At 37.0% G+C, this 8583-nt stretch overlaps 1 pseudogene; it reads left to right on the forward strand.

Moving 5' to 3' along the window:
- Positions 1–3852, forward strand: part of LOC138011599 (YY1-associated factor 2-like) — a 4942-nt pseudogene extending 1090 nt beyond the window's left edge.
- Positions 3853–8583: the final 4731 nt, after the last annotated feature.

Here is an 8583-nt window from a genome sequence, read left to right on the forward strand (position 1 = left end):
GAAAAGAATGATCTGCATCCATATATGATCAGACGGAGGGATCCTTTGTTGCCATTATGTTATTAAAAAAAATTTCAAGTGCATGTTTGCATCTGTTATATCCTCTGTTCTTCGTTTTCACTCACTTTATTAGCAGCTACTTCTCGTGAGTGAAGCAAGATAAAATGGTTGCATAAAAGTTTAATCCAATGATTGTGTAACATCTTGGCCAGTTTTGTTTTCTGGAAACAGAAACATTGCTTGGATGATGTATAGCAGTAGAAACAAACTCAAGCATTCTTATCAAATAACCCACCCTTAAAGAAAAAAATCATAAAGCCTGCTCTCCATGCATCCTCTTGAGGCACTTTCCTCTTCGTTTTTAGGAAAAAACATGGATTTTAGGAGATCTGTTATTCATATTAGCACCAAAACCCATTTAGTTAAAAGCAAGTTTAATGAGCTTCTCTTCTTCGTAAACTCTTGAGGCTAACTGACCTTTGTCAACTAATACTTTAGCAAACCAAACCGTACATGTCAGAAGGAGAAGCAATCAAATCCTTACGTTTTTGGATTTATTTCTATTTTGTTCAACTCAGTGTAATAATTGCACTTATTGTTATTGCTTTTTGGTGCAATTTTACATTTGCTCAATGCCAACAATCCTTTTCCTTTAGTGCTATAAACCAAAGGTAAACCATTTTATACAGGATGTCTATTTACATTTCATTCTAAACCGGAGATAGTTAAGCTCTTGAATAAGGTCGCTGTTTCATGAAAGAAATTGCTTCATTTTGGTGAATCAACAAGCCCACTCCTTCTTAAAATATGACTGTAATGTCCCACTCAGATCGGTTATAAGACCACGGATTAAACCAGATAAACAACAAATTGAACCAGGGAAGGAAAAGAAAGAAAGGATGGAAGTGGGTTGAAACTTAGAAAAAGTGTTTCATTTCAAAAGATACGTATTTGTAAAGAACAAGTTGTTCATTTGTTTTTAGAAGGCACAATCAGAGTGAAGACTCCATGATACGGATCAACACTTTTGTTTCAATAAGCAACAACAACTGTGGTTTTTCTCACACAGTCGGGTTTAGTTAAGTATCATGGTGATTTACCCCTCAATGGATGAAAGGCAGCCCTTCTTGCATTCTAAAAGTAATACGGAGGTAAGGAGTCACTGCCCTAATTCAAAACTGCGCCTACACTACATCTTCCAAGCTTTTAAAAGACAAACTTAAATCTAATATATATAAACATATACTAATAGTCCCGAAAAAAAGGAAGGGACTTTATTTAAGTGTCTAGTCCTTCTAGCGCTGGAGCACTAATTGGGGACACTGTAAACTGAAATTAACAATTGACACAAATCAAGTCAAATGTTGGTTTTTGAGGAGAGGGGAACATTCAATTCTTGGAATACAGGTTTACAACTTCCTCTCGAACAGGAACTCAAGAGGACTTACTTCAGTTGTACCGTGTGGGGTTGTTTTTTGCATGGTGAGGAATGAGTCAATCTCTTTCCTCTAGTCTTTCTTCTTAATTTGAGCAATCTTGATCCTCTTGAGTAGAGAACGGTTGGGTCCCTCTACTTCATTTTCCTGTGGCCAAAGAGGTGTTACTCTTCTATGGTCAATACCCTCTTTTTCTTCAAACTTCTGACATTCTCAGCTTGCAAATTGTGGCCCATAGTCTGTAGCAATACTCACTGGTAGTCCATGAGTAAGAAACATGTTCTTGAGGCTCTCAGTTATTTTGCAGAATCTCTCAGCATCCTTGCATCACAATTTGGGTACCAAACTTTGGTGCAAAGTCTGCACGTCATTGCCATGATCCATGGGTGACCCTCTTGGCAAGTTCCAATACTTCTTCTCACAAACTTGAACGGATACTGATTTTAGCTCCTCTCAGTACCAATAATTTTCTATTGACTGAGAGCTCACTCCTAATCATCAAGTACCTCTTGTTCGCAAGCTTTTGCCACCCTTCATTTTTAATACATTTTATCACATTTGACAGCTCTTCGTCAATTCCTGATGTGGGTGTACCTCTTACGTAGACAAGGCTTGAGGAGTTGAAGATTCTATAACAAACCTCACATGCTTTGGAGCACAGCTTTCTACAGTTTGGTGACACCAGCGGTGAGACGAGATAAGGTGTGGGCAATGTTTTCTTTCCCTGGGATGTGCCTCAAAGTGAAATGATGGGACTGAAGCTTTTAACACCCACCGACTGACTCTTGCGCTTGGGTTTGATTTCTTAGAGTAGATAAACTCTAACAGCTTATGATCTGTTAGAGATGCAAAGGCTGTTCTATTAAGTACATGAGCAACCGGTCACATGCCAACACAATGCCCGGAACTTCTTGATCAGTTTGTGAATAGTGCCTTTCAACATCCGTCAGGCTTCTGCTTGTAAAGCAAATCACTAGCCCTTCACCATCACTTCCATCAAAAATGCACCAAGGCTTACCGTGCTGGTGTCAGTTACAAGACTGGTTTTCAAATAATTGTCTAAATATCCAAGGGTCTCTGTGTTTCCTAGCCCCTTTTTAACTCAATGAATGCTGTCTTGTTCCTTACCCCAGTGAAATTGAACTTCTTTCCTCGTTAGTTTTCTTAGAGGCTCTGATAATTATGGTAGCCAAATCAGGTATGAATGACTTGCACAGAAGTTCAAGGGCCTAACAACCTGTGCACCTCAGCTGCTAACTCTGGTTGTCTGGCTTTTATGATTGCCTCTACTTTGCCCCAGTGCCCCATAATCTCAAGCTCAGACATACCGGTATGAAATAATTATGCACTTCTGTTTGTTTCAGGTCAAACCCCTTTCCTGGATCCTTTCTAAGGCCTTTCCAAGTCACTTGTCATGGTCCTCAGTCATCTTTCCATGCACTATGATGTCATTGTGAATGTTAAGTCTTCATCCCTTTGCGACCCGCCAAGACTTGTTGTATCACTTGCTGGTACATCTCTGGAGCACAGAACATCAATCGGCTATTCCTAAGGAGTCCCTTGTGTGTAGCATATGTAGTAATTGGCCTGGAATCTTCACTTGATTCAACCTGTGAATAGCCCACTCAACATCTAGTTTAGTGAAGACTGTACTCCCATTTAGATCATGGACAACTTCATCTACTGTGGGAATGGGTCGTTCTCTTTTGACTGCACTGGTCACTTGCCTCATATCAACACATAGGCAAAACTTCTTTTAGACTAGTTATCCACATGCAGGGGGAAGCAAGAAACATTTTGTCATAAATTTTGTTTGGTTTTAATTTTTAGGAAACCAAAACTAAATTCGCAGTTAGTTGCCCAACAAGTAGCACAACAGTTTGTCACATCACCACCCCCTTTAAAGAAGGTGATGACAAAGAAACCATTCAAAAAATCAAGGTATAGTTATAGCCAATCATTTTGTTCTAAAGATTTTGTTTCCTTCCTATTTCAAATATGACTGTCGGTAAGGAAGTCCTTTGCTTTCTTTTTCATTTCTAGGCCCAAGCTAAAAAATGTGGATAGAAGCAGTGCACAACACATGGCTGTTACCGTAGGAAGCATAACAGTGATTATAACAGACTATAAACTTTTAAAACCAGAGAATTCACCGTCAGTAACTCCAGATCGGAATTCTCCAGGTCCCACATCTGAAGACAATGCGGATAATCCGGTCCATCATATGGCACAGAGCATAGTAATGGTGTTAGTTATCAAGAGGACAGTTCATGACAACTGTTCTTAGGTCATTTGTTATTAGGAGTGTTTTACAAATTTCTAGGTGCAGTATACATGTAGTAGGGAAAGCCTAATAGCTTGGTTCACTCAGTGACACAAATGCAAGCATGAGATTATGATTTTAGAGAACAGAGTAAATTATAGAGCAGAGATGCTGTAAATTCTCAATAAAAGCATGCATATAACAATTCAAAAGGGCACTGTCATGGCATTTGTATTGGTGTCTGGTGATCAAGGTGTTTAAAGGTGAAATTTATGGATTCCAAATTATTCCCTAAATTTCACCTTTAAAAGCTTTGATCACATTCAAATCATTTCTACATCACTTTTTTTTCATGACTTCAAATTAATTCAGAGCAAGAGAATTAGCCAAATTAATGAATTTGTCAACTTCACACAAATTTCAAAATTATTGAAATTTGTTTTAGAAAAACTTCAAAACAATCACCCTATGTCTTTCAAGTTAAGTTCGCGCTCAATTCTTTTTTTGGCATTCATAAACAAAACAGGCCTAAAATAGTTTGTGTGGTAAAGTAGTAATTTCAAAGATTCAATCAGTTTCGCTATTATTTTGTTGTTACCAACAGCAAAGTGTTGTGTCAGTGTGTTACCAAAAATACCATGACAGTATCCCATCGAGAAAGGGAAATCATGTGATTTTCTCATGCAGTCATTTATTAAACAGTGCAGTGATTATAAGAACTGGATCAAAAGCATAAGCTGCACACTATTGGTGCTCGCAGATATTGAAGGTAAATTTCATTGGAAGTCTGACTCTTCTCATATTCCAGTGTTTTGGAGCTCACAGTCTGTTTACTATGTCAAATTTATGCTTATATAAGAAGTACTGGACAGTACTGTTATGCTTAACTTTTCCCCAGTGCTGGCAGCCACTAGGTTTTGAAGTTTATAAACATCCACAGGGCAAACAAGATTCAAGGGAAATTCATCCAACGTTTTTTTATCAACTCCTTTTATAGTAAAATTGCTTTGCCCCCAGAAGAGCCTTCCAAATGAGCTTTAGGCAGCAATGGGTGCTCTTTTCATTGTGTTGTCATTTCTGCACCCAGATTTTCTTGTGGTACGGTTTTCCTGTGGTTTTGTCAAGAGAGCAGGCTTTTATTGACCTTGGTATATTTCTTAATCCTAAGATGTGCATTTTATTTCTCTATTACAATGTCTATTAATCCCGGTCAAACATGCAAGAGTGTATTTGTGCTTAAGAATTTTTTTGGCTGTATAATTTAATAAAAGAACATTATACCGGTATTTACCATGCAGTTAATTCTGGCAAACAGCAATGTCAGATTTGTCAATCTGATCAATGACAGTGGGAAGGCTATAACATTACTATAAATGATGAAAATTGTGTTTAGAAAGTTACATCAGTTTATCAGAGTATTTAACAGTTTTAAAACATTTTGATCTTTTTTTACTAAACCTGGTCTTCACCAATGTTGCTAGTGGTAGTTTGAAACTAGATGTGTAGGTCAGAATAGATAATTTATTGGTAATCAAAGTCATGCCAAAAAAAGAGGACATTTATTTTTTAATTGGTAAAAGGGCAAGGGTCTTGACAACTGAGAGCCAGCAAGTCTTGCCTTTTAAGTCTAAGCACCCATTTCAAATAGCGCTTATAAACAGTCTAAGCGCCCATTTTAAAAGTTTAGCTCTCAATAACTGCATGACTTGCATGTTGACTTGCATATTATACACACTCAAGGGGCAAAATGTTTATCATCAAAAGAGTGTTCCAAGATGGGATGCGCTCAAGGGTCAAAACCTTACAAAGCTGAGACCTGATTGGACAAATCAAGGGATAGTCTTTTGAAAATGGACAGAGACCGATGGTACAGACAGAGTACACCCTGCCTTTAAAACATATCTTAAGTACTGCTTTAAGGGCAACAATAATATTATTTTACTTTAACATTCTTTCATCAGCCTTTAAGGTTGCTTAATTAATAGCTTTATGCAAATTGTAGCTGTAAATTATAATAGTTATATTGTACAGTGGAATTTGTTTAAAAAAAGCCACTGACGAGACGTTGAAATATGCATTATATACTGTGGCTTCTATGAGAATGCTTGCTTGCCCATCTCTGAGGGTGGAACAAAGGAGTTATGATCACATTTCACGGAAAGTAAAACAGTCCTTTACATCCATTAAATAACGCAGACAAGTGGAAAATTACTCTTCACCGAGACTAGAACAGTTATTTCTTGTTTCACGGAAAATAAATTTGCAAAATCCTGCTTCACAAGTACTATGGAAATCATGATTCATAAGGAAAAACTAGCTATTTCACATTTCACTGGACGGTATAAAAAAAGGGCCAATCACAAGTCTCGAAAATACCCTTTACCTTCCTCATATTGGCATGAAGTAGGACTTATTTTTCTTTTTAAGCAATCTGCAACAATGAATGTTGACACAATTATTGAAATTATTGATACAATTTGTAGTCACCATCTGTCTTCTCATTGGCTGAAAAGCCTACATTTAAATTCTGGAAATGCGCGAACCTACAGAGATTCAACTAATCTGTGCCTACAGACTTAGTAAATAATCTGTAGGTTGCACATGCAATGCATGATTTCCAAGAGCAATGTGTGTTGAAAATAAACTGTGATCGCTGTGATCATGCCGTTTGTCATTATTTTCTTCAAAACAATGTATAATAAAACAATTATTAGATTCGGTTTTTGTGATATCCGGAATAATCAAGGTCGAGTTAAGTGTTATCAGCGAAGGCTGAGGCTGATAACGCTAACCAAGACCTTGGATTAGTCTGGCTATCACAAAAACCGACTCTAATAATTGGTTATAATCTGGCCTAGAGACGATGCATATTGTTGGCAGATAACTCGGCATGATAAACGTAAAAAAGATTTGTCTAATGCAAAACGACATAAAAGTCATGTCCTATCAATGGGATAAGCAAGTGCTCTCCAAAGTTTGCAGCTGATTTATCTCTAATTGCATTGCATGTGTTTTATTGGTGTGCAATGCCTTAAGCTTTTTTCACATTTAATAGTCTAATATGAACATTGAATAAATTGTTTATATGTTTACATTAGACTTGCAAGATCAGTGTGTATAAGTACTCTAGTCTTCATCATCTTCATAACTTTACAGTAGTATGTTTTATTACCCTAAGTAGTATTTTCTGCAGTCCTATGTCAATTTTTATCTGAAGAACTAATGCAAAATTGAAGAAGCATCTTCTCTCTTGACTGATATTAGTAATTATAAAGTTTGGAATTTTGTAAATGCCTTGAGTAAAAAAAACGTTTCCAAAATTAATGATCTTTTGGGCGATGAAACAATATTTTTTTTATAACTAAAATAATTACAATCAACTCTGCACTGAAATGAGAAGGGAGAACTTTCTCATTCAATCTGAAGATTAATAGGGCCATTTATAAGAAAATTCACTGTGAGTATGATTTGAAAACTTGTTTTCTTCAATCACTAGCTTTTTATACACTATTCGAAATTGGATGCAGGATCCTGCTATAACTATAAAGTAATAAGTCCAAACTTCAATCCAGACTCGTGAGGAGTGTGGCAAAATATGCCAAAGCAAGTGAAAAAAGTCCATATGATTAGTGAAAATATAAAAGATTAATGGCATCCAAGTAGAACTTTCTCAGTTAAAAACAGTTGATTCAAGAGTAAAATTTCTCATCAGCAGCAAAACACAGTAATCAATCCAATGTAGGAGCTGGGTCCAGTGGACAAAAACCCAACGTCTGATGATAATAAGAGCATTAAATATCCTCATATCTTAAGCCATAGCTAATCACAATGTTTTAAATGTATACTACCCTAAACTAGTCATGCAACTTGATCCTTTGTTTGGCCTGCCAAATGGCCAACAGTACCTACAAAGCTTTGGGAGAATTACACCTTTAATCAAAAGGAGCAAGTTTTCCCTGTTAACACTTAAAACACCAAAAAACACTGGTAAAAGAATGTATTTTTGTCTTGAGCAAGTCGTTTTTGTCTTCGTGCCTCTCACCCTTAGAAAGTGCACTAAACAAATTTTATTGACGATGACTGAATTACATTTACTAAAACTTTCCAACCAGGACTGACAGCTTGTATGTTTACATTGTCTTTTTCAAGTCTACCACCTTGTATTAGAATATTAATGGTGCGTTGACCACCTAGCAAACCTTTCTGTCTTTTCTAACCATCAAGCCTTTGTTCTCTCGCTGAACGAAAGACATTGATCACTATTTTTCCTAACTCTCTCTAGGGTCTGATTTCACCTCAGTTTCATTTGCTAACTAATCACTGCATCAGATCCCAAATCGTCATCACTATCAATTGACTCTCTCTCGTTTGGCATTACATCATAACTTTTGCCAACTTTGATGAACAGGGCTGAAATTGAAAACAAATGGCATCCATAAGCGTTGGCCACTTGGATGACAAATGAAAAAAATGACAATTGAGATGATGGTGCAGTGCTCCAGACAAAGTCATGGTTCCATTGCCAGGAAGATACAGAACCAGCAAATTACTAGACTGTCATATAGAATTACAGAGACCCTCTCAGTACTGCGCAGTGCCGTCTGCTTTTCTGTCAGCACCCTCCCTCTCAACATTGCTTTGAATAATGTGGAGTGACTAACACTATAAGCATGCATTTAGATACAAGTGGACTGACAAGCAGGATTGATTTGGTGGTAAAAGTTTTCCAACGCTGATGTGTCAGGGTCATCGCTGTAATGAATTGATGCACCATATTGGCCTCTCTAATACAAATCCACAGGTTTTTCTCTTTGGGGACTCTTGGTGACCCCATCTCATCTCAACAAGCAGTAGTAGATTTGATTCCTAAAGTTTTTTTTCAAA

This window comes from Montipora foliosa, chromosome 7 (assembly GCF_036669935.1).
Source record: "Montipora foliosa isolate CH-2021 chromosome 7, ASM3666993v2, whole genome shotgun sequence".
NCBI lineage: Eukaryota > Metazoa > Cnidaria > Anthozoa > Scleractinia > Acroporidae > Montipora > Montipora foliosa.